The following is a 17,839-nucleotide window of genomic DNA, read 5'->3' as shown; positions in this document are numbered from 1 at the left end:
ACAAGAACCAGCCCTACCACACATAACCCAGACTCTCCTAGATTGTAGCCCTACTCCGATGGACAGAGAACCAGCTTCACCCAATCTAACCCCAACCCCAGCAGATAGTAACCCAGTTCTAGTTGAGACAACACCATCTCCACCATAGAGCTCCCAAACAAGAGCAGTTAGTAAGGTAGCTCCAATGCCCAAAGCGCCAGGACTACTACGGCGAACCCCAACTCCACCAGTTAGTACACCTATTCCTGTGGACGAAGCACGACCAACCATTCGTAGTTTAACATCTATTGCATTTGATGTTGTTAAATCCTATGTGTGTATCATCCCATCATGGAAATATTATACTGAAGATGAAGGGAAAAGCCAGTTTCAGGTGTTCGTCCAGGAGTTATGTGTAAGTAATTTTATTCGTGGCAATTACATTGCTTTGTCCCATACATTCTACCTCCATGCTGGTTATAATACAAAAAATGTTCCCATTTTTCTGTATAGAGAAGGACCGATTTCGAAACTCCGGATGAGGTAACCTGTGCTAATACCTCTGCTATCTTCAAGAATTCTTTGTGCAGTATCGGAATTACCTGAAGAAAACGTACCTCACTAGCAAGGGAAGTCATTTTATAAGTGGGGGAGAAGAAAATGAGAGGCGGATGACAAATAATGTAATGCGAGGGAGAAGAGTTTATGATGGGTACTTGGCATGTCTTGACTTGGCGTAAATCTTCCTGGCTACGACGCCAGAAATCCTTCTTGCTACCTCTTGAGCATGCGTTGGTTTTCCCTTGAAGAGGAAAGGGTGGTGCAGCAAAGTAGCGTAAGTATTTCCCTCAGTTTTGAGAACCAAGGTATCAATCTAGTAGGAGACAATGCACAAGTCACCTAGTACCTGCACAAACTATCAAGAACCTTGCAACCAACGCGATGAAGGGGTTGTCAATCCCTTCACGGTCACTCGCAAAAGTGAGATCTAATAAAGATAGTAAAGTAAATATTTTTGGTATTTTTGTTGTATAGATTGGAAAGTAAAGATTGCAAAATAGTAAACGAGATGCGATGTAAATAAAAGAGATGCAATATTATAATAAAGAGACCTGGGGGCCATAGGTTTCACTAGTTGCTTCTCTCAAGATAGCATTTATTACGGTGGGTGAACAAATTACTGTCGAGCAATTGATAGAAAAGCGCATAGTTATGAAGATATCTAAGGCAATGATCATGAATATAGGCATCACGTCCGTGCCAAGTAGACCGAAATGATTCCGCATCTACTACTATTACTCCACACATCGACCGCTATCCAGCATGCATCTAGAGTATTAAGTTCACAAGAATAGAGTAACGCATTAAGCAAGATGACATGATGTAGAGGGATAAACTCAAGCAATATGATATAAACCCCATCTTTTTATCCTCGATGGCAACAATACAATACATGCCTTGCTGCCCCTACTGTCACTGGGAAAGAACACCGCAAGATTGAACCCAAAGCTAAGCACTTCTCCCATTGCAAGAAAGACCAATCTAGTAGGCCAAACTAAACCGATAATTCGAAGAGACTTGCAAAGATATCAAATCATGCATATAAGAATTCAGAGAAGAACCAAATAATATTCATATATAATCTTGTTCATAAATCCACAATTCTTCGGATCTCGGCAAACACACCGCAAAAGAGTATTTCATCGAATAGATCTCCAAGAACATCGAGGAGAACTTTGTATTGAGAATCAAAGAGAGAGAAGAAGCCATCTAGCTAATAACTATGGACCTAAAGGTCTATGGTAAACTACTCATGCTTCATCGGAGAGGCAATGGTGTTGATGTAGAAGCCCTCCGTCATCGATTCCCCCTCCGGCAGATCGTCGGAAAAGGCTCCAAGATAGGATCTCACGGGTACAAAAGGTTGCGGTGGTGGAAAAGTGGTTTCGTGACTCTCTCTGATCAATCTAGGGTATAAGAGTATATATAGGCGAAATAAGTACGTCGGTGGAGCTACAAGGGGCCCACGAGGGTGGGGGCGCGCCTACCCCCTTGGGCGCGCCCTCCTGCCTCGTGGCCGCCTTGTGGCGTTCCAGACTTCAACTCCAAGTCTTCTGGATTGCTTTCCGTCCAAGAAAGATCATCACGAAGGTTTCATTTCGTTTGGACTCCGTTTGGTATTCCTTTTCTGCGAAACTCTAAAATAGGCAGAAGAACAGAAACTGGCACTGGGCCTCTGGTTAATAGGTTAGTCCCAAAAATAATATAAAAGTGCATATTAAAGCCCATTAAACATCCAAAACAGATAATATAATAGCATGAAACAATCAAAAATTATAGATACGTTGGAGACGTATCAGCCTTCTACGGGCGGTAGAATCAATGGGCCTTCTTCGGGTCGTATGATCGATTGACCAAACATGGGTCGTACTATTTGTGGACCAATAGCAGACCACAATATGGGCCGTAAATGGGCTAGACTGGGCATCGTCTATTTATGGGCCGACCATAACGGGTCATTAATAGGCCGATATGTATAGCAGGCTTAATTCTATCGACAGGCATAATGGGTCGTTGATGGGTCGCATTTGTTGATGCTATGAAAACGGCCCAACGGATTAACGAGCCACAAACGACCCGACTATAACCACGGTCTGCATTTGGCCCACAAGCGGAACAGGCGAGTAACGGACCGTAAGAAATCAAATGTTGGAAATGAGCCCAAGAATAAATGGGCCCTTAGAAGGCCGAAAGATAACACGGGTTGGAAACGGCCCAATGGAATAATGGGCCGTTAATGGGTATAAAGCGATGTATTGTTCATTATGGGCCAGTTTCACCACAGGTTGTTAAATAGGCCTAGAGTTACGAAGGGCCTCATATGGGCCGAAAGACGTCATGGGCCATACATGGGCCGGAAGTTACAATGGACTAGAATCATATTGGACGGCCCAGATGACGCTACTGGGCCTAATTCGGGTAGGCCCTGACGGGCCGTGAGTTAAAGGTTGTATAAATGGGCTATATGTGAACATGTCGTTAACAAGCTTTCTGTGGGCCGTCCCGCTACCTTTTGACCAACTCAAATGGACCGGCCTTTTGACCTGAATGGGCCACTGTTGGGTTGGGCCACGTGTCTACGTATCATAGGCGCGTCCCGTCCATTCGCTGGATGACATCTGTCCCAACGCAGAGTTGACACGTGGTTCTTTCGGCCAATGAGAATTTTACATGTGGAAAATCGCCATTGCTCATTGCTGTTAATGGGTTATCGGATCCAAAGCCGCACCTGATAGCTTAACAGTGACCCGGGATGCCACGTGTTGATTACCCTTGACGAAAATGAAGGAAATATGCCCTAGAGGCAATAATAAAGTTGCTATTTATATTTCCTTATATCATGATAAATGTTTATTATTCATGCTAGAATTGTATTAGCCGGAAACTTAGTACATGTGTATATAGACAAACTAAGTGTCACTAGTATGCCTCTACTTGACTAGCTCGTTGAATCAAAGATGGTTAAGTTTCCTAGCCATAGACATGAGTTGTCATTTGATTAACTGGATCACATCATTAGAGAATGATGTGGTTGACTTGACCCATTCCATTAGCTTAGCATTTGATCGTTTTGTATATTGCTATTGCTTTCTTCATGACTTATACATGTTCCTATGACTATGAGATTATGCAACTCCTGAATACCGGAGGAACACTTTGTGTGCTACCAAACTTCACAACGTAACTGGGTGATTATAAAGGTGCTCTACAGGTGTCTCCGAAGGTACTTGTTCGGTTGGCATAGATCGAGATTAGGATTTGTCACTCTGATTGTCGGAGAGGTATCTCTGGGCCCTCTCGGTAATGCACATCACTATCAGCCTTGCAAGCAATACAACTAATGAGTTAGATGCGGGATGATGTATTAAGGAACGAGTAGAGAGACTTGCCGGTAACGAGATTGAACTAGGTATTGAGATACCGACGATCGAATCTCGGGCAAGTAACATACCGATGACAAAGGGAACAACGTATGTTGTTATGCGGTTTGACCGATAAAGATCTTCATAGAATATGTAGGAGCCAATATGACCATCCAGGTTCCGCTATTGGTTATTGACTGGAAACGAGTCTCGGTCATGTCTACATAGTTCTCAAACCCGTATGGTCCACACGCTTAACGTTTGGTGACGATAGGTATTATGAGTTTATGTGTTTTGATGTACCGAAGGTTGTTCGTAGTCCCGGATATGATCACGGATATGACGAGGAGTCTCGAAATGGTCGAGACATAAAGATCGATATATTGGAAGCCTATATTTGGACATCGGAATAGTTCCGGGTGAAATCAGGATTTTACCGGAGTACCGGGAGGTTACCGGAACCCCCCGGTAAGTGTATGGGCCTTATTGGGCCATAGTGGAGAGAGAGAGAGAGGAGACTAGGGCAGGCCACGCGCGTCCTCTCCCTCTGGTCCGAATTGGACTAGGAGGGGGTGACGCCCCCCTTTCCTTCCTCCCTCTGTACCCCTTCCTTCTCTCGTAGTCCAACTAGGGAAGGGGGGATCCTACTCCCGGTGGGAGTAGGGCTCCTCCAGGGCGCGCCATAGGAGGGCCGGCCCTCCCCCCTCCTCCACTCCTTTATATACGGGGGAGGGGGCACCCCATAGACACACAAGTTGATTGTTCCAAGCCGTGTGCGGTGCCCCCTCCACCATATTCCACCTCGGTCATATTGTAGCGGTGCTTAGGCGAAGCCCTGCATCGGTAGCAACATCATCACCGTCATCATGCCGTCATGCTGACGGAACTCTCCCGTGAAGCTCTGCTGGATCAGAGTTCGTGGGACGTCATCGAGCTAAACGTGTGCTGAACTCGGAGGTGCCGTGCGTTCGGTACTTGGATCGGTCGGATCGTGAAGACATACGACTACGTCAACCGCGTTCTCATAACGCTTCCGCTTACGGTCTACGAGAGCGAAGCCCTGCGCCGTTAGCTTCATCATCACCGTCATCATGCCGTCGTGCTGACGAAGCTCTCCCTCGACACTCTGCTGGATCGTGAGTTCGTGGGACGTCACCGAGCCGAGCGTGTGCAGATCGCGGAGGTGCCGTACTTTCGGTACTAGGACCGGTCGATCGTGAAGACGTACGGCTACATCAACTGTGTTGTCATAACGCTTCCTCTTACGGTCTACGAGGGTACATGGACAACACTCTCCCCTCTCGTTGCTATGCATCACCATGATCTTGCGTGTGCATAGGAATTTTTTTGAAATTACTACGTTCCCCAACAGTGGCATCCGAGCCAGTTTTATGCGTAGATGTTATATGCATGAGTAGAACACAAGTAAGTTGTGGGCGATACTAGTCATACTGCTTACCAGCATGTCATACTTTGATTCGGCGGTATTGTTGGATGAAGCGGCCCGGACCGACATTACACGTACGCTTACGCGAGACTGGTTCTACCGACGTGCTTCACACACAGGTGGCTGGCGGGTGTCAGTTTCTCCAACTTTAGTTGAATCGAGTGTGGCTACGCCCGGTCCTTGTTGAAGGTTAAAACAGCACATACTTGACGAAAAATCGTTGTTGTTTTGATGCGTTGGTAAGAAGGTTCTTGCTCAGCCCGTAGCGGCCACGTAAAACCTGCAACAACAAAGTAGAGGACGTCTAACTTGTTTTTGCAGGGCATGTTGTGATGTGATATGGTCAAGACGTGATGATATATAAATTGTTGTATGAGATGATCATGTTTTGTTAAAGTTATCGGCAACTGGCAGGAGCCTTATGGTTGTCTCTTTATTGTATAAGATGCAAGCGCCATATAATTGCTTTACTTTATCGCTATGCGATAGCAATAGTTGCAAAAACAATAGTTGGCAAGACAACCATGTGACAACACGTTGATAGAGATCAAGATGATGGAGATCATGGTGTCATGCCGGTGACGATGGAGATCATGACGGTACTTTGGACATGGAGATCAAAGGCACAAGATGATGATGGCCATATCATGTCACATATTTTGATTGCATGTGATGTTTATCTTTATACATCTTATTTTGCTTAGTTCGGCGGTAGCTTTATAAGATGATCCCTTACTAAAATTTCAAGGTATAAGTGTTCACCCTGAGTATGCACCGTTGCGACAGTTCTTCGTGCTGAGACACCACATGATGATCGGGTGTGATAAGCTCTACGTTCACATACAACGGGTGCAAGCCAGTTTTGCACACGCAGAATACTCGGGTTAAACTTGACGAGCCTAGCATATGCAGATATGGCCTCGGAACACTGGAGACCGAAAGGTCGAACGTGAATCATATAGTAGATATGATCAACATAGTGATGTTCACCATTGAAAACTACTCCATCTCACGTGATGATCGGACAAGGTTTAGTTGATTTGGATCACGTGATCATTTAGATGACTAGAGGGATGTCTATCTAAGTGGGAGTTCTTAAGTAATATGATTAATTGAACTTAAATTTATCATGAACTTAGTCCTGATAGTATTTGCATATCTATGTTGTAGATCAATAGCTCGCGCATAGCTTCTCCGTTTATTTTTTTTATGTTCCTAGAGAAAATAAATTGAAAGATGTTAGTAGCAATGATGCGGATTGGATCCGTGATCTGAGGATTATCCTCATTGCTGCACTGAAGAATTATGTCCTTGATGCACCGCTAGGTGACGAACCTATTGTAGGAGCATATGCAGACGTTATGAACGTTTGGCAAAGCTCGGTATGATGACTACTTGATAGTTTAGTGCACCATGCTTTACGGCTTAGAACCGGGACTTCAAAAAAACTTTGAACGTCACGGAGCATATAAGATGTTCCAAGAGTTGAAATTGGTATTTCATACTCATGCCCGTGTGAAGAGGTATGAGACCTCTGACAGTACTTTGCCTATAAGATGGATGAGAATAGCTCAACCAGTGAGCATGTGCTCAGATTGTCTGGGTACTACAATTGCTTGAATCAAGTGGGAGTTAATCTTCCAGATAAGATAGTAATTGACAAAAGTTCTCTAGTCACTATCACCAAGTTACTAGAACTTTGTGATGAACTATAATGTGCAAGGGATGACGAAAACAATTCCCAAGCTCTTCGCGATGCTAAAATCGGCGAAGGTAGAAATCAAGAAAAGCATCAAGTGTTGATGGTTGACAAGACCACTAGTTTCAAGAACAAGGGCAAAGGGAAGAAGGGGAATTTCAAGAAGAACGACAAGCAAGTTGCTGCTCAAGTGAAAAAAACCCAAGTCTGGACCTAAGCCTGAGACTAAGTGCTTCTACTACAAAGGGATTGGTCACTAGAAGCGGGACTGCCCCAAGTGTTTGGCGGTTAAGAAGGATGGCAAAGAGAACAAAGGTATATTTCATATACATGTTATTGATGTGTACTTTACTAGAGTTTATAGCAACCCCTCAGTATTTGATACTAGTTAAGTTGCTAAGATTAGTAACTCAAAACGGGAGTTGCAGAATGAACAGAGACTAGTTAAGGGTGAAGTGACGATGTGTGTTGGAAGTTGTTCCAAGATTGATATGATCATCATCGCACACTCCCTATACTTTCGGGATTAGTGTTGAACCTAAATAAATGTTATTTGGTGTTTGCGTTGAGCATGAATATGATTTGATCATGTTTATTGCAATACGGTTATTCATTTAAAGTCAGAGAATAATTGTTGTTCTATTTACACGAATAAAACCTTCTATGGTCATACACTCAATATAAATGGTTTATTGAATCTCGATCATAGTGATACACATATTCATAATATTGTAGCCAAAAGATTCAAAGTTAATAATGATAGTGCAACTTATTTGTAGCACTACCGTTTAGGTTATATTGGTGTAAAGCGCATGAAGAAACTCCATGCTGATGGGCTTTTGGAATCACTTGATTATGAATCACTTGATGCTTGCGAACCATGCCTCATGGGCAAGATGACTAAGACTCCGTTCTCCGGAACAATGGAGCGAGCAACTAACTTATTGCAAATAATACATACTGATGTATGCGGTCCGATGAGTGTTGAGGCTCGTGGCGGGAATCGTTATTTTCTGACCTTCACAGATGATTTATCTACTTGATGAAACATAAGTCTGAAACATTTGAAAAGTTCAAAGAATTTCAGAGTGAAGTGGAAAATCATCATAACAAGAAAAGGTTTCTACGATCTGATCGCGGAGACGAATATTTGAGTTACGAGTTTGGTCTTCATTTGAAACAATGTGGAATAGTTTCACAAACTCATGCCACCTGGAACACCACAGCATAATGGTGTGTCCGAACGTCATAACCGTACTTTATTGGATATGGTGCGATCTATGATGTCTCTTACCGATTTACCACTATCATTTTTGGGGTTATGCTTTACAGACAGCTGCATTCACATTAAATAGGGCACCATCTAAACCCGTTGAGATGACACCGTATGAACTATGGTTTGGCAAGAAACCAAAGTTGTCGTTTCTTAAAGTTTGGGGTTGCGATGCTTATGTGAAAAAGTTTCATCCTGCTAAGCTCAAAACCAAATCGGAGAAGTGCGTCTTCATAAGATACCAAACAGTAACTGTTGGGTACACCTTCTATCACAGATCTGAAGGCAAGATATTCGTTGCTAAGAATGGATCCTTTCTAGAGAAGGAGTTTCTCTCGAAAGAAGTGAGTGGGAGGAAAGTAGAACTTGATGAGGTAACTATACCTGCTCCCTTATTGGAAACTAGTTCATCACCAAAATCAGTTCAAGTGATTCCTACACCAATTAGTGAGGAAGCTAATGATGATCATGAAACTTCTGATCAAGTTACTACCGAACCTCGTAGGTCAACCAGAGTAAGATCCGCACCAGAGTGGTACGGTAATCCTATTCTGGAGGTCATGTTACTTGGCCATGACGAACCTATGAACTATGAGGAAGTGATGATGAGCCCAGATTCCGCGAAATGGCTTGAGGCCATGAAATCTGAGATGGGATCCATGTATGAGAACAAAGTGTGGACTTTGGTTAACTTGCCCGATGATCGGCAAGCCATAGAAAATAAATGGATCTCCAAAAGGAAGACGGACGCTGATAGTAGTGTTACTATCTACAAAGCTAGACTTGTCGAAAAAGGTTTTTGACAAAGTTCAAGGTGTTGACTATGATGAGATTTTCTCACTCATAACGATGCTTAAGTCTGTCTGAATCATGTTAGCAAATTGCCACATTTTATGAAATCTGGCAAATGGATGTCAAAACTACATTCCTTAATGGATTTCTTAAAGAAGAGTTGTATATGATGCAACCAGAAGGTTTTGTCGATCCTAAAGGTGCTAATAAAATGTGCAAGCTCCAGCGATCCATCTATGGACTGGTGCAAGCATCTCGGAGTTGGAATATACGCTTTGATGAGTTGATCAAAGCATATAGTTTTATACAGAACTGCGGTGAAGCCTGTATTTACAAAAAGTGAGTGGGAGCACTACAGCATTTCTGATAAGTATATGTGAATGACATATTGTTGATCGGAAATAATGTAGAATTTTCTGGAAAGCATAAAGGAGTATTTCAAAGGAGTTTTTCAAAGAAAGACCTCGGTAAAGCTGCTTACATATTGAGCATCAAGATCTATAGAGATATATCAAGACGCTTGATAAGTTTTTTTTCAATGAGTACATAACTTGACAAGATTTTTGAAGTAATTCAGAATGGAACAGTCAAAGAAAGAGTTCTTGCCTGTGTTACAATGTGTGAAATTGAGTAAGACTCAAAGCCCGACCACGACAGAAGATAGAAAGAGAATGAAAGTCATTCCCTATGCCTCAGCCATAGGTTCTATAAAGTATGCCATGCTGTGTACCAGATCTATTGTATACCCTACACTGAGTTTGGCAAGGGAGTACAATAGTGATCTAGGAGTAGATCACTGGACAGCGGTCAAAATTATCCTTAGTGGAATAAGGATATGTTTATCGATTATGGAGGTGGCAAAAGGTTCGTCATAAAGGGTTACGTTGATACAAGTTTTGACACTAATCCAGATGACTCTAAGTCTCAATCTGGACACATATTAAAAGTGGGAGCAATTAGCTAAAGTAGCTCCGTGCAGAGCATTGTAGACATAGAAATTTGCAAAATACATACGGATCTGAATTTAGCAGACCCGTTGACTGAACTTCTCTCACAAGCAAAACATGATCACACCTTAGTACTCTTTGGGTGTTAATCACATGGCGATGTGAACTAGATTACTAAGTCTAGTAAACCCTTTGAGTATTGGCTACATGGCGATGTGAAATGTGGATATTAATCACATGGTGATGTGAACTATTGGTGTTAAATCACATGGCAATGTGAACTAGATTATTGACTCTAGTGCTAGTGGGAGACTGAAGGAAATATGCCCTAGAGGCAATAATAAAGTTGTTATTTATATTTCCTTATATCATGATAAATGTTTATTATTCATGCTAGAATTGTATTAACCGGAAACTTAGTACATGTGTGAATATATAGACAAACTAAGTGTCACTAGTATGCCTCTACTTGACTAGCTCATTGAATCAAAGATGGTTAAGTTTCCTAGCCATAGATATGAGTTGTCATTTGATTAACGGGATCACATCATTAGAGAATGATGTGATTGGCTTGACCCATTCTGTTAGCTTAGCATTTGATCGTTTAGTATATTGCTATTTCTTTATTCATGACTTATACATGTTCCTATGACTATGAGATTATGCAACTCCTGAATACTGGAGGAACACTTTATGTGCTACCAAACGTCACAACGTAACTGGGTGATTATAAAGGTGCTCTACAGGTGTCTCCAAAGGTACTTGTTGGGTTGGCATAAATCGAGATTAGGATTTGTCACTCCGATTGTCGGAGAGGTATCTCTGGGCCCTCTCGGTAATGCACATCACTATAAGCCTTGCAAGCAATACAGCTAATGAGTTAGTTGCGGGATGATGTACCACAGAACGAGTAAAGAGACTTGCCGGTAACGAGATTGAACTAGGTATTGAGATACCGACGATCGAATCTCGGGCAAGTAACATACCGATGACAAAGGGAACAACGTATGTTGTTATGCGGTTTGACCGATAAAGATCTTCATAGAATATGTAGTAGCCAATATGAGCATCCAGGTTCAGTTATTGGTTATTGACCGGAAACGAGTCTCGGTCATGTCTACATAGTTCTCGAACCCATAGGGTCCGCACACTTAACGTTCGGTGACGATAGGTATTATGAGTTTATGTGTTTTGATGTACCAAAGATTGTTTGGAGTCCTGGATATGATCAGGGACATGCCGGGGAGTCTCGAAATGGTCGAGACATAAAGATCGATATATTGGAAGCCTATATTTGGACATCAGAATAGTTCCGGGTGAAATCGGGATTTTACTGGAGTATCGGGAGGTTACCGGAACCCCCGGTAAGTGTATGGGCCTTATTGGGCCATAGTGGAGAGAGAGAGGAGACCAGGCCAGGCCGCACGCTCCCTCTCCCTCTGGTCCGAATTGGACTAGGAGGGGGGCGGCGCCCCCCTTTCCTTCCTCCCTCTCTCCCCCTTCCTTCTCTCCTAGTCCAACTAGGGAAGGGGGGAATCCTACTCCCGGTGGGAGTAGGACTCCTCCAGGGCGTGCCATAGGAGGGCCGGCCCTCCCCCCTCCTCCACTCCTTTATATACGGGGGAGGGGGCACCCCATAGACACACATGTTGATTGTTCCAAGCCATGTGCGGTGCCCCCCTCCACCATAATCCACCTCGATCATATTGTAGCGGTGCTTAGGCGAAGCCCTGCGTCGGTAGCAACATGATCACCGTCATCACACAGTCGTGCTGACGGAACTCTCCCGCGAAGCTCTGCTGGATCGGAGTTCCTGGGACGTTATTGACCTGATCGTGTGCTGAACTCGGAGGTGCCATGCGTTCAGTACTTGGATTGGTCGGATCGTGAAGACGTAGGACTACATCAACCGCGTTCTCATAACGCTTCCGCTTACGGTCTACGAGGGCGAAGCCCTGCACCGGTAGCTTCATCATCACCGTCATCACACCGTCGTGCTGACGAAGCTCTCCCTCGACACTCTGCTGGATCGTGATTTCGTGGGACGTCACCGAGCCGAACGTGTGCAGATCGCGGAGGTGCCGTACTTTCGGTACTAGGACCGGTCGATGGTGAAGACGTTCGACTACATCAACCGCGTTGTCATAACGCTTCCGCTTACGGTCTACGTGGGTACGTGGGCAACACTCTCCCCTCTCATTGCTATGCATCACCATGATCTTGCATGTGCGTAGGGTTTTTTTAAATTACTACGTTCCCCAACAAAAAACACTTCCATGACACGACATTTATCGTCATGGAAGTGGACACTTCCGTGATGATAATTTGATTATTGTCATGGAACACTTCTACGACAACACATGTATGACTATCTTGATTCTGTCATAAAATCGTCATGGATGTACATGCATGATAGAAAACCTGACCTACTGTGATAAACACAGATCATCACAGAAGTGTCTTTTTGTAGTGGAGGCAGATTCTAGAAGCCTTGTCATACAAGACAAGGAAGTCGGATTCGTGAAGGACTCCCGATGTCCTGAACCCTGGGGGTACTCACCACACCGTCTCCCGACCAGATGGGCCGGGCCGAGAACCCCCACGGGTGTTCACTGGTGGACCATATCCACAAGACCCGCGACGTAGGAAGGTTCCCAAATTCTTGGCGCATACTTCAAGACTTACATGTCGACTACACCATGATTTACCATATATGTAGTTGACATATCTGTAACCCTAGAACCCACGGTATCGATATAAACCAGGGGGTAGGGCACATAGAAGAAGATATACAATCTCGTGGTAGAATCACATGTACATTGTACTCCATCTACAATCAATACAAACAAAATCAGAACATAGGGTATTATCTCTTCAAGAGAGCCCGAACCTGGGTAAAACATTGCGTCTACTATTACCATCGTGTCAGGGCTATCATTTTGGAACCCCCATCTGATATTTGCCGGAATCGACTTTGACATTGGTGGCCCATGCATGCCCCCTATGATTGTCGCCATCATCTGATGGGAATCAACATAGGTGAGCAGATCGGATCAGTCATGACCTTTGTGTCGGGCCAGATCATTGTCTTCGTTAGCATCATGCTTTTCGCTGACTCGACCAGATACCTAGGCCAAGTCAAGAACCTTGCTCTCGACCAGATCATGCGATTTGGCAACTTAGAGTATTCCGCGGATTCCCTTGGAGAACTCAGCCTCTCGAGGTGGGTATCAGACTAGATCGAGGAACAAAAAGTCGTGCCCGTTCTGATGTTGATGTCAGATCAGATCAAGGGCGAGGGCAATAATTTCATGTTGAATCATGATCAAGGGCGATGTAGTATTTGGGTGAAATACTACCTAGGGATGAAAATGGAGTGGAAACTTTTCATTTTTCTGAAATAGAGAGGAAATATGAAAATGGAAACGAAAATGGAATTTTTAATGTGAAAATGGAAACAAAAACTGAACGGTATTTTCCGGTGGAACATGTGTGGAAACAGAAATTTTTGTTTCTGTGAATATGAAATTTCCATTTTTAGAATAGGCTTATGGCTGCTTTGTAGCCCAGCCACCAAACAACACATGATGACACACTCAGCAAAACTGCTGATTTGAGGCCCAACTTCTACTGCCACATATATACTCAACTAGGCCTTATACGCAATTGTCCAGTACTACTACAACACAATGCTAAGTTGCTAATATAATCATTTTATTTTGTAGCCATGACAATATTTCATTTTGTTAGCTTTTGTGTTTATTTCTCTATGACTCAAGGGGTTTTATGTTCCTATCAATACTCACTTCTGTTTCCGTGTTCACTCTATATTCGCCCCTGTCTATTTTCAGTAGTATTTGTTTCCGTATTCATTTCTGGGGTTTCTATATTTGTTTCCGCTTCTGCAAAAAAAATATGAAAAGAAATGTTGTAGCACCCAATTCCATCCGTTTCTGCTCCGTTTTCATCCCTAATACTACCCTCGAAGACTGTCGTGATCCTCTATACTTGTGGGTCATCAGTCCATCACTTCCGGACTTGCCCCCACGCGGTCTAGTCTTGGAAGCTTCTCGAGTCAATGACTATGGCTTCCATTCTGTAGCTGTTGACGGATATCTAGGAGTGGGAGGCGTTGCGATCAAAGCTCCTAGAGTGGTTGGGTCAAGCTTGCACTCATGAGAAGGAGCTAGTAGTTAGGGGGTGGGGGGTCTATGAGTTGTGGCCTCTTGGAATAATGCAAAGAACGATTAGCGAAGGACCCCAAAATTATCATGCACAGGGTGTTGAGGCTATGTGAAGAGTGGGAATCTATTCGTAGTAAGAACCAGATGATCAAGATCCGACAAGTTGAGGGATGGAGCCCTCCAGAGGTAGGATGGTTCAAGGCCAACACAGAGGGTGCTATGTCAAAGACTCTTGATTTTGGTGGTGGACAGGCGGTTCTAGGGACCACCATGGAGCTTTTCGAGAGGGAATATGCCTTTTTTCCCCTGCATCACGGATCCGGATCTGGCTGAACTCATGGTGTGCCGCCGTGCTATTCAACTTGCGAGAGAAATTGGAGCCCGGAAGCTCATCCTAGATTCCGACTCTCAGACAGGTGTCCACAAGATCAAGGAGGGGTGCTTAAGATCGCTCTGCAAATGGACACATTTATTGAAGAGGTGAAAGGACTTATGCATGGTTTTGAGGAGTTAAAAGTTAGATGCGTGCGATGTTCGGTGAATAAAGTCACTCTACAACTTACTAGGAAAGGTTGCTTGAATAAGCTTTGTAAAACTTGGCTGGAACATCCGTTAGCACGTTAGTGGCCTCGGAGGCTGTCTAATTAAACACATTAACGTGCGAGAGAAGGGTGGCCAACCAGCATGGCCACGTGGCACATGCTGGTTGGCCGTGGCGAGAAACTTCTTGAATTTTTTTGGAAGATGAAAGTGAGATTTTTTTCTTTTGAGAAAAGTTTTTTTAGATTATTTTTAGAAGATGAAAATGAGACTTTTTTCTTTTCCCTTTTGAGATTTTTTAGGCTTTTCCTTTTCTGTTTCAGATGGATGTGATGTCCACGTGTTGTGAGAAAGTTTTTTTATTATTTTGAGATGAAAGTGAGAAATATTTTTTCATTTAAGAGGGAAAAATACGCACATAATTTGCTTTCAACAGGCCCGCAATGACGGCCCCAAGAGCAACTCCAAAGGGCTGACCCATTTTGTCCGCATGTGTACGTTTGGGTCGGCGCGGACAAAAGTGGCGGCCCAACGCGCTGACCCAAACCAAAATCACGTCCGCTTCGCGTCCGTGCCTACGCATTTGCGCCCCAAATGCATCGGCGCGGACGCCGAACGGACGCCACGCGCGCCTTCTCGCTGTCCGCCGCGTCTCCACCTGGCGGTTGTCCAACTACCTGCTGCCACACGGTCAGCTTAATTTATGACCACGGGCCCACGCGTCAGCGACGGTGGTCGTCTTTTTTTAAGCCGACCATGCGGCGGGGCCGTCCTCATCCAAACTCGCCATCCACATCTAGCAAGCTTTGCTCCCCTGTCGCCAGCAAACCCTAGCCACCACCACCATAGCGAGATGGGGCTCTTCTCCGGCGCCAGCAGCAGCAAGGCCAAGGGCAAGCCCCCCCGCCATCCCTTTCCCTCGGAGTTCCTCCCGCCTCCGCCGGCGCCAGCGCCTCGCCGGCAGAGGCAGCGCGTGAACATGCCGGTGCACCAGGCGGAGTGGCACTGGAAGCACCGCGTGCCTCTCCCGTACCCCGACGCCACCCTGCCGCACGACTGACATCTCGATCCGGATAGGATCCAAGTGCCGGCGGCGCCGCGGTCGGCTAGGGCTCACGCGGACGAGGTGCGGCGCCGGCGGGCGCTGCTGACGCCGGAGCAGCGCCGCGAGGCCGCCTACGCCGCCGACTCGCCCAACTGGAAGTGTTAGTTCACCTTTGAGCACGAGGAGGCGAGGCAACGCGGCGTCCGCGAGGTCGACCGCACAGTGCCACCGCCATCGCTCATCGTCCGCGATGAGGACCAGGCGGCAGAGGACGCCTACCAGGAGGCCCTTGCCGTTGTCTACCGGGAGAGAAAGGAGGACGAGCGGCGCAGGGCGGAGGCGGCGAAGGAAGAGGAGGCTCAATACGAGGCGGCAATGGCGCAGGCCATTGCCCTCTCCGCGGCGGGCGACTGCGTGCTGCCGCCGGTGGCCCCGCCATCCCCTCCCCGACACTGCGTCAAGCCCGATCCGGAGCCACAGCTGGAGCCCGAGTCGGAGCCGTCCCCCATCGAGCGCTACTCCTAGACGGGAGTACTGCACGAGTGGGTCCGCGCGCCGCCGGTCTAGGTGGGGGCGACGCCGGTGCAGGAGGCGGCGTACCTCGAGCACTGGCGCCAGATCCGGGTGGCCGAGGAGCGCCGCAACGGCGAGTACCTCGAGATGCTCGAGCGCGACCTCGGGGAGGAGCAACGGGAGGCCGAGGAGGAGGCGCGCTAGGCCGCGGCTGCACAGGCGGCCACACAGCCCCCCGCGCCGGCACAGCATGCGCCCGACATGAACGCGCTCTGGAACACGGCGTTCCCCTGGGCTGGTCCGGCGCCGACGCTCATCGACCTCAAGGACCCCCAGTACGACACCGACGACGCCTAGGGCAGCGCGCCGCCTCATAGTTTAGGTTGTTTTTATTTTTTTCTTAAATGCAAACGTGGACGCGTGGACTCTCCCCGGCCTTCATGGCCGGCTTTAATGTTTAATTAATGTTTTTTTAAATATGCATGCGTTCTTTTTTTTCTAGCGCCGTCAAAATGGGTCGGGCCAGCATTGGGCGCACGCGCCGACCCAAACGCGGAAGCGAACATCCATGTCCGCCTGGCCAACCCAAGCGGACAAAATCGCCGTCCGGGGTGGGGTGCTGATGGGTAGCTCTCGCGACGCCCCTGGCGACGCGGCGGCTCCCGCCGCGGCGGTGGCCCCTCCCACCACCTCCCGCACAGTAGTCACTCCCGACTGCGGCGGCCACGATACTGAGGACCCCGGTGAGCCGCCGACCTCTCCTCGCAGCAACGGCGACGACCTGACCCCCTGCAGCAGTGTTCGAGGAACCGTCCCCATCGCTGTTCCCCGCCCAGGTGAGGCTTTCCAGTCCTGTATTCTCTGCCAGTTCTACTCCGGCCCATTGTTCTATCCGCGTCGGTTCCCTTCCTGCCGTACTCCTGGTGATCTCTGGTTCACCCCGCACTTCATCTCGCTGTGTTTCTCCGCCGCTCGGGTTAGAAGCCTTATCAATTACTTCTTCTGCGCCCCTCCCGAGGAGATCATGGTGGCCGAGGTCTCCCCGTCCGTCTTCCATGCGCAGCTCGCCAGCCCTGTCATGGCTTGGTTCATCGCCGCGGTGGGGGTCGGGCAGCTGGCCTCCATCAAGCTGCAGCCTCATCTCTCCCTCGCGGATGCCTCCTTGGCGGCGGCTCTGCTCCGGCCTACTGACTCGGCTCGGTTGGTGGCGCGGAAACGCCCTGCATTAACTGCGACGCGGGGGGCGAGAGGCTGTCAGCGCCCCCGCAGACCCATTCCTGCTCGCTCTAACTGCGCTGGGCTGCTGCCCATCCCCTCTCCTGCTTCCCAGCCATGCGCCATCCCATCGGAGCACTCCCTCGCCATTGATGTGCCCGCGCTTTCCACGGCTGTGTGTCTTGTCCCTCCCTGCGCGCGGCCTCTCCTCGAGCCCCCGGCCAGGCACGCAGACGCTACGCCTAGCTCCCCCCGTCCCATCGCCGAGCTAGTCCCGGCTGC

This window comes from Triticum aestivum, chromosome 1D (genome assembly GCF_018294505.1).
Source record: "Triticum aestivum cultivar Chinese Spring chromosome 1D, IWGSC CS RefSeq v2.1, whole genome shotgun sequence".
NCBI lineage: Eukaryota > Viridiplantae > Streptophyta > Magnoliopsida > Poales > Poaceae > Triticum > Triticum aestivum.
Note: the sequence above shows the minus strand (reverse complement) of the source record.